General features: G+C 30.2%; 1 protein-coding gene across 1 annotated transcript in view; it reads left to right on the plus strand.

Moving 5' to 3' along the window:
• LOC124424182 (serine/threonine-protein phosphatase 2B catalytic subunit 2-like) overlaps positions 1 to 10000 on the plus strand; it is a 200123-nt gene that overhangs the window by 27833 nt on the left and 162290 nt on the right. The gene's annotated exons all lie outside the window — the stretch shown is intronic.

A 10000-nucleotide genomic window follows, 5' to 3' on the forward strand; every position in this document is an offset into this window, starting at 1 on the left:
TTGCATCATTTATTTGAGATACTCGAAGCGAATGTTTTCTCGACGTTAGGAGGAAAAAAATTTTTTGAATTAAAAGAAACGGAATTAAAAGAAATAGCGTGCTCGCAAAAAGCACGTACATATTTAGCTAAATAATTGAAAGGAAAAGAAAGTTAAAAAAATTGAAAAAAAAAAAAAAAAAAAAAGAAAAAAAATAAATAAATAAAAAGAAATAAAGTAAAAGAAAAAAAAAAAAGAAAAAGAACAAAACAAAACAAAAAAAGAAGTAAGAAATAGCATCTCTGTTAAAAGTATGTAGATACTTAATCGTACGTACATAAATACGTACGTACGTACGTAAATTCGGCGGAGTGATTAAATTCATGATCCATGGTTCTTGCGACGTCGTACGACTTTAAGATATTCAATGTGTACGCGAAACGACAATTTGCTGTCTTCTTCTTTTGCATTCGAAATAAAACGACGTGAAAGATCTTTTTTTTTCTTGCCGTAATTTTTTTTGTTTTGTTTCGTCTTCTTTTTATATATTTTTAATACATTCGTGCGTATAAAACGATGATAAAGCGTTAACAATAACAACGTGTCGTATTCATCGTTTATATAAAAAAAAAAAAAAAAAAAAAAAGAAAAAAAAAAACAAATATATACGAATTTATATTCATATTAATTTTCAAATAATATACGATGATGATCGATCGATGAAATATTTAAACCGAGGGAGGAGAAAAAAAAAAGAAAAGAAAAAAGAAATTCTATATAGCAAGGATATTTATTTTCAACTATCGGGGCGAATGGGGGGATTGGAGATTGAGAGGAGGGTAGTTTGGTGGATATCCCATTACGGACAGGTTTATTGTATCGTACGACGTGTTTGTATGTCGAAGTTGAGAAACGCTGTTGAAAAGAAAAGTTTTTGCATATGACCGATCGTTGACCGGAATTCTGATCGAATGGAAATTCTTGTTTTTTTTTTTTTTCTTTTTCTTTTTCTTCTTCTTCTTCTTCTTCTTCTTCTTTTTTTTTTTTTTTAAATGCTAGGTACATTTAAATTACATACAATAATGTTAAAATCACTGTGACCGAAGTATCGAAAGGTTGAGACTGAATTGAATATATGTATATGTATGTCGATTGAACTTTTTACGGGAAGAAACTTATCTACTTTTATTTTTTTTTTCTTCTTTTTCTTCTCTCTCTCTCTCTCTCTCTCTCTCTCTCTATCTCTTTTTCTCTCTCTCTCTCTCTCTCTGTCTCTCTCTCTCTCTCTCTCCCGTCCACTCTTTTCTACGAAATTCTTTCTCGATCGATTTAATGAACTTATTCCTACATTTTATCGTATCTCTACGTGTTTTATCAAGTTTCTTTTTTTCCTTTCTCTTCTTTTTACTCTTCTTTTTCTTCCCCTCGAATCATTTTAATCATATCAACGTTTTACGTCAAAGAAGAGAAACGAAGTTCGACGTTCGAGATCTTTTTTATCGGTCTTCTTTTCTTTTTCCGAGAAAAAAAAAAGGAAAGAAAAAAGAAAAGAAAGAAAGAAAGAAAAAAGAAATAAAGGAGCGTCAAATTCGCATACGTGAAATATTCTCGTTGGGTAGGGGATAGGTGGAGAGGGGTTAGGAGGAGATAGGAGAGGGTAAAAACCGATACGTGTTACGTACAATACCGTGTCGACAAATCGAAGAATCATTTATCCTCGAGAATGGATTAATTTTTTTTCTCTTCTTCTTCTTCTTCGTCCTCTTGTTTTTTTTGCTCTCTTCCCCCTCCCCCCCCCCCTCTCATCCCACCCATCCTACCGATCGAATCGTGATATCGATTCTTGTCGCGATAGGGGGAATGAAGAAAAAAAAAAAAAAAAAATAAAAAAATAAAAAGAAGAGAAAGATAACGAATTATTTTAGAAATACGAAGATACGCAATCACTTTTTTGATCTCTTTTTTCTTCCTTTTTTATTATTTATTTTTCTTTTTCTTTTTTCTTTTTTTTCCTTACTTTTTTTTTTTTTTTTTTTTTTTTCTTTTTGTTGAATAGATTCATTATAGTTTCATACATAGTAGCTGGCCAGTAGCAGTTAGCTTTGGCCGGGACAAAGAATAAGAAGATAAATAAATTAGATGAAAATTCGTTGCAACAAAGTTTCATTCGTCGACGAATAAATCATGTTTCTCAATCAGGTTCTAAAATATATCTATGATTAAAAATTTTTTTCTCCATCTCACTCTCCTCCCCCCCCCCTCTCTCTTTATACATACATATATATATATACATGCATACATACATACATATATATATATATATATGTATATATATGAATGTGTATGTATAGATTGATAATTTCGAAGAATCATTTTTCGCCAAGGATAGAGATTATATTTTGTACTAGGGCGAGTCCGAGGGTGCGACTGGTTGAAGATTGGACGAATTGGGTCGATAAGAGAGAAAGGTGTGCTCTCTATATAGATAGATAAAGATGGAGAGAGAGATAGGAAGACAGAGAGAAAGAGAGAGAGAGAGAGAGAGAGAGAGAGAGAGAGAGAGAGACAGAGACAAAGACAGAGGGAAAGAGAGAGGGAAAGAGAGAACATTATCAATCCATTCTATCATCTCTCTTTCTCTCTCCCCCCTCTCTCTTTCTCTCTGTCGGAGATGGCAGCATCCATCGCACGTTGGGGAAACACAAACGGGCCTTCAATGTCGACCTACGATGCTCGACTAAGCCACGTTCTCGACGATGGTTCTTCATCCTGCGACGCCTACTCTCTCTCTCTCTCTCTCTCTCTCTGTCTCTCTCTCTCTCTCTCTCTCTCTCTCTCTCTCTCTCTTTCTACCCACCCTGTCTCTCGCTGATCGATACGTTCGCGCCAGCGCGTTGCTAAAAGTCTCGCCTTGTCTCTTCCTCTTTTTTCCCCTCTTTCTCCTGCTCCACCTCTTCCTCATATATCTCACCCTTCTCTTTCTCCTCCTCTTCCTCTTCTTCCTCCTCTTCACTCTACTCTTTCTCCTCCTCCACCTCTTCCTTTTCGAGCCTCGTTTCTCTCGCTGCTGTGTTACTTGCTACCCTCTACTACTGGTGCACGCCATCCTATCAACCAACAACGTAGAAAGATATATATATATATATATATATATATATATATATATAGAAAGAGAAAGAGAGAGAGAGAGAGAGAGAAAGAGAAAATACGAATTCTGAAGGGCGATGTGCTTCACTGTTTTCTAGCATTTTTCAACCCTTCAGGGTCATACCATTTATCTATCTATATATGTGTATATATGTATGTATGTGTGTGTGTGTGTGTGTGTGTGTGTGTGTGTGTGTGTGTGTACACATATATACATATTAGTTAATTATAAATTAAGGGCCAATTGAATATCTAGTTTGTTAGGACCAATAGAAATAATATATATATATATAGGAAGTTACATTATTTCCTATATTGTCAAATATTTTTTAAGGATACGAAATAAAATATCTGATTTTTCGATTGTCAAGTCATAAGTTTAATTATTTTTTATTAGTTCTTTTTTTTCGTTTTTTGTTTTGTTTTTTTTTTTTTTGTTTTTATGGAATACCTTTTTTCTTTTCTTTTTTTTAATCAGTGATCGATTAAGAAAAAATTTATTAGACACGTACGTATCTTATGCTATAGTAATAGTATGTTTCTATTTTTCTTTTACATTTTTCTAATAAAAGAAATTTCTTTATTCGTTATTGTAATTAATATTTTAGTTACTAATTAACTTGTGAAGTATTATTATTCTAGTGAATTTTTACGAGCGGATACTAACACGCTACCTTGATAGAGTTTTCTATATATGTCTTTTTTATTACCGATTATTATCAATTATCCGTGCATAATTATTAATCGTGATATTTATAAAATATTGGAACTTAATTAATTTTTATTTACTCATTTATCGATCGAATATATATATTCCGTTTTCAAATTTCTTTCTTTTTTTTTTTTTTTTTTTCTTTTAAATATCTCACGTAAAATTATCGACGAAAGATTTCTGTAAATTTTCCTATTTGAAATTATTTACGCGTTGATTGGAGTTTCAATTTCTCTCTCTCTCTCTCTCTCTCTCTCTCGCTCTCTTTTTGCTTGTCTTTTTCCCCTTTGTTTTTTTTTTTTTTTTTAAACTCCGAATGTTATATACACATATGTACTTACCGTATGTATAATACGTTCATGAAGAATGGATGCTCATTTTCAGATATACGAAGAGCACATATATATATATATATATATGTGTACATGTATATATATATATATACATGTACACATACATGCATATATACACATATACACGCTTTTATATATATATATATATATATGTATATGTATTTATACACCGTTGAAAGTAACATATCGAGGATCGTAAACGTGTTCGGTTCATCGAAAACACACATTATTTCACAAGCTAAAGGGTTAATCAGATAAAAAAGAAAAACTGAGTAATTTTATACTCGTCGAGGTCAATGGGGTTCGCGAGTGCTTTGTCACGTCGACGACACTCTCTTCCGGTCTTCTCTCTCTCTCTCTCTCTCTCTCTCTCTCTCTCTCTCTTTCTCCCACCCTCTTCCTCCCTCTCATTCTCTTTATTCTTTTTGTTTTTTTTCGTTCGTTTCGACGTACATGTAAAAGGATAATTAACGTTTTGGCTTTAGTTCATCACCGATGGACATTCATTTTTAACATCGAGCCATTCATTTCGTTTATTTTCTCTTTTTATCTCTTTATTTATTTATTTATTTATTTACTTACTTACTTACTTACTTACTTACTTACTTACTTACTTACTTATTTGTTTATCATTTTCTTTATCCTTTTATTTTGTCACATTTTTTTGTACGTACACACAATTGTACGTTACTTGTACATTACGTTGATTGGGTCCGTGTGCTTCGTGCATTTTTCATTTTTCTCCTTTCATTGTTCTTTGTTTGTTGTTGTTATTGTTGTTGTCGTTATTGTTGTTGTTTTAGTTGTTGTTTTTCGCAACGCGCAGGACCCAGTATAACTGTGTATATTTTATAGCAAACAATAACGTATTATTAAAAATTTTTCTCTCTCTTTTTCTCTCACTTTCACTTTTTCTTTCTTCCTCTCTCTCTCTCTCTCTCTCTCTCTCTCTCTCTCTTTCTTTCTCTGTCTCTCTCTTACGTAAAGAGTAGACAGACATACGATTGCATTTCGTATCAAAGCTTCTCGTTTTCCAATATTCTTTTTCGCTTACTATCGAAAGAGGCTGACCGGATCAAAGGATCTTTGGTCTTTGCATACGCAGGATATTGAAAAGAAAAAAGAAAAAGAAAAATGAAAGAAAAGAAATGGCAAAATAAAGGAGGAAGCAGGAAAAGTATTAAAAAAGCTAAAAGTTATTAAACTTTCGTTAAAGAGAAAAAAAGAGATAGATAGATAGATAGATAGATAAATAGATAGATAGATAAATAGATAGATAGATAGATAGATAGATAGATAGAGAGAGAGAGAGAGAGAGAGAGAGAGAGAGAGAAATAAGAAAATAGTTTGTAATTTTACCTGATGAAAATCAAATACCAAATGTGTATTGTTTCTAACGCGTAAAATTAAAATACAAAATCTTAATCGAGGATCATAGAAACTTACGAGTAAAAAAAATTATTACTATAATTAAAATCAATCATCTTTCTAATCGTATTAGAATCGTAAAGAATCTTTACGTTGATGAGATTTTATTCGATCGGCAATATTTCATTGACTTATCGGATAAATTATATTTATATTAAATTTGTATCAATTTTAATTATTATATATTAAATAATCACATTACGAAATAATAAACACTATCAATTATATATCATCTTAAGAGTTATATTTTACTAAGTTAATAAAATATTATTCTTATCGATTCTTGAATTTTATCTTTTAGTTTCTCTCTCTTTCTCTCTCTAACATTTCATATATTATTATTGATATAACTATACAAATTAAGTCTAAATTATATTCAATTAATTACTTCGAAATGATGCAATGTAGAATATTTTTATATGAAGAATTTTGGACGAGGAAATAGAAGAAGAAGAAGAAGAAGAAGAAGAAGAAGAAGAAGAAGGAAAAAACAAAAATACAAAAAAAAAAAAAAAAGGAAAAAAGAACAGAAAAAGGAACAAATAAAAAAGAACCAACAAGTATCCACTGTTATTCACCTGTTATTAACTATAATCAACTTTAACTTTTTAATAACGTACGATTCATTTGGGACAAGCTAGCAAGCAAGCAAGCAAGCAAAAAAAGAAAAAGAAAAAGTGGAAAAAGGAAAAAAAAATTAGGTTAGCCAAGGTTAACGAATAATCCGAACTCGGTGTGCTAACTTTTCGTTAATTAAATATCTCTCTCTCTCTCTCTCTCTCTCTCTCTCTCTCTTTTTTTCATTGGACGATAAAATTGTTTCAGTTCTTGAACGAAAACGATATTAACGTTTAGTCCCTGCGATAACCAGGAACGGTACTTTAAGACGGGGATACTTAATCCCCTCGACGCGTAGGGGAGCCAGGTGGAGGGGAAGGGGTGTTCTAGGGGTGTCTTTGGTTTTATCGTATTACTTAATCCCACATGCTTTTCTGACCCCTTTCGTTTCACACCACTAACTCTCTCTCTCTCTCTCTCTCTCTCTCCCTCTCTCTCTCTCTCTCTCTGTCTTTCTTTCTCTCTCTGTCTGTCTCTTTCTTTTTCTTTTTTTTTCCTTTTCTTTTTCTTAACACACCCTCTCTAATGGTTGACTCGACAAAATCTACGGCTTATTCGGTGACACGTTTCACAGCACACGAAATCGTTTGTTTAATGGATTCCCTTGTAAAATCATTATGAGATAACAATCTCGCTTCGCTAAATGACGATAATAATGTCATTAATAAAAACTAATTGAACGTCGTACATTACGTTGGATATTATATCTGAAGTTTTATATATTTATTCGTTGATATCGATGGTTTGTTATCGACAGTAAAAAAAAAAAAAAAAAAAAAAAAAAATCATATTGTTTTGTCATTCTTTGATTTACTTCTTGTTTGAACTGGAGATTTCTCTTTCTTGTTTGTTTGTGTTCCTTTTTTTTTCTTTTTTTCTTTTTCTTTTTTTCTTTTTCTTTTTTTCTTTTTCTTTTTTTTTTTTCGTAAATAGAAGGATTAAGAGACACTATCGCTTTTGCCGTAATAGTGGTAGCAGTGATTGATAAAAACGAAATTGCACGTTAGATATTATGTTTGAAGTTTTATATCTTTATTCGTTAGACAAAAATATAAAGCTAAAAATGGATTCTAATTTAGTTCTTATGTGAACTGGAGGTTCTTTCTTTCTTTCTCTCTTTTTTCTTTTCTTTATTTTTTATTTTTTTTTTTTTTTACGGGGCTACATTTAATCCAACACAACAATCGTTCGTTGTCCGAAATTTCGAATTCGCCTGATTTTTCTCATCTAATTTTTCTAATTGTCTTTCTTTTTTTGTTTTTGTGTTTTTTTTTCTTCTTTTCCTTTTACCGTTATTATAATTAAAAAAGTTTTCTTTTTTTAAATAACGATTTACAAAAAAAAAAAAAAAAAAAAAAAAGAAAAAGTATATTTTCTAATCATATTAAATATCCGATAGCGTAAGGAAAAAGAAAGAGAGAGAGAGAGAGAGAAGAAAAAAAATGAAAAGCAGGCGATAATCGGGATATTTAATTGCGATAATTCGTATAAATGCAAAAGTTTACTTAAATAAGATTAATTTATCGGTTAACATTTTGATGACAATGATCTGATTATATCGAATTACGAAGACGAACTTTTTTCTTTCCTTTTTCTTATCTTTTGCTTATTTATTTATTTATTTATTTTTTTTTTTTTTAAACATAGAACACTTCCATGTAATCGTCTTGCTCAATTAATAATTCCTTCGTGTCTTTTATGTCTACAAAAAAAAAATATATATATATATATATATATATATATATATATAAAATTATGACAAAAGTTATGAGTATATATATATGCATGTTGATTCGCCAATCAATTTGTTAGTCAATTCTCATTCTTTCTTTTCTTTTTTTCTTTTTGTCTTTTTATTCATTTTTCCTCCTTCCTCTCCTTCTTCTCCTTCTTCTTTTTCTTCTTCTTATTATTATTTTTTTTTTCATTCTTCTTCTTCTTTTTCTTCTTTTTTACGATCAAAAGAACGTCCCATATTATTTACACAGTTGTGAATATATAATCATACAGACGGTCGGAGTAAAGTCTCAGAAATGAGGGGATATTAATATCAATGCTCGATATATTTTTATTCGATGGGACGGTTAGCCTTGACGAATAAAAATACGTGTGTGTCTCTGTGTGTGTCACTTTTTGTGTATGTCTCTCTGTGTATATGTGTATGTGTATGTGTGTGTGTTTTGTAGGTGTTTCTTTTATTTGTGTTAACAAAAAAAAACTATATATATATATATATATATATATATATATATATATATATATATATATATAAAAGAAAAAGGGCCGTCCCTTCTAAAAGAGAAAAATGATCGAGGAAAGGAGTCTGTGTATCTATTAATCTTAACTCGTTCTCTTTTTAACAAATTTTCTAATCTCTAAGCTTCTTCGTTTCTTCCTTTTAAATGCGTCTCTCTCTCTCTCTCTCTCTCTCTTTCTTTTTTTCTTTTTTCTTTTTCATTTTCTTTTCCCTCAGTTTTATTTTCCTTTACCGTCTTGTATAACGTCGTTAAATAATCAAGTTGCAATTAAAGCGATCCTTCAAGCTGCAATTAAAGGGATCTTAAATATTGAGAGATCGTTTGAAGATTTTTTTCTTTTCTTTTCTTTTTTTTTTTCTTTCTTTCTTTCTTTTTTCTTTTCTCATTTCTCTCTTGCTTTTCGTTTTTTAAATAGGATTTTTATAAATCTCTCGAATGAACGTATTTAAAATTTTCCAAAAGGATTTGTAAATTTTTTCTATGATTTTTTTTTTATTATCAATCCATTTAGTCTAACAAATGAATGTAATTGGATATCTCCGGATAATTGCATCTTCTCGTTGATAAGCCTTGCAAGTTGCAATCAAGAAATTGTCTTAAACATTGACAAACGGTATACAGATACTTTTTATAAGTTATTTGGCATGACGAATGACATTGAAAAATGTAAAAATTTATTCTTTACAATTTTTTCATTTTTATAAAATTCTTCTAAATATTCTTCTGAATATAATGAACGAATATAATTGCATCATTGTATGATTGCTTATCACGTCGTTGATGATAAAGACTTCGTAGTTGCAATCGAAAAAAAGATTTCAGAAGTACAAACAAATGATTTTTATGAATCCATTGAATAAAATGAACGATCATAATTACATCTTGCATAATTGTATCTTGTTTAATTGCATTTTGTCGTTGATAAGCCGTGCAAGTATCAATGGAAAAAAAAAAAAAAAAAAAAAAATAAGAAAAAGAAATTATCTCAAAAGTGAAAAACTTATCGTTATGTGTCTGTTCAATATAATGAACGATCAGAATTGCATTTTAATGAATTAGATCTGATTAAGCGTTTCTCTTCGTTTCATTATATAAATCCTCGTAAAATAAATATAATAGATGTAATTTAAAAAGAAAAGAAAAGAAAAAAAAAAGAAAAGAAAAAAAAAATGCGTCTACAATATATAAAAATATGATATGTGCATATGTGTGTTATGTGACATCGTATCCACAGACTTGTACGTAATCGTAATAGATAATCGATAATATTAATTCGATCTTATCTACGATAATGGTAATAGTTAAAAGATCATAAACGATAATTCGTTTGTCAAATATTTTATTTGTTTCTTCGATGTTTCATTATTTACGAAAAAGGCTAAAAAATCCAAACTTGCTTTCTTTTTTTTTTTTTTTTTCGTTTGGGGGTTAATTGCATAGCACTTGATCTCGAACGACGAGACCGTTGCTATTATCCATGTACGTCATCGTGTTATCACTCGTGT

Source organism: Vespa crabro, chromosome 5 (assembly GCF_910589235.1).
Source record: "Vespa crabro chromosome 5, iyVesCrab1.2, whole genome shotgun sequence".
NCBI lineage: Eukaryota > Metazoa > Arthropoda > Insecta > Hymenoptera > Vespidae > Vespa > Vespa crabro.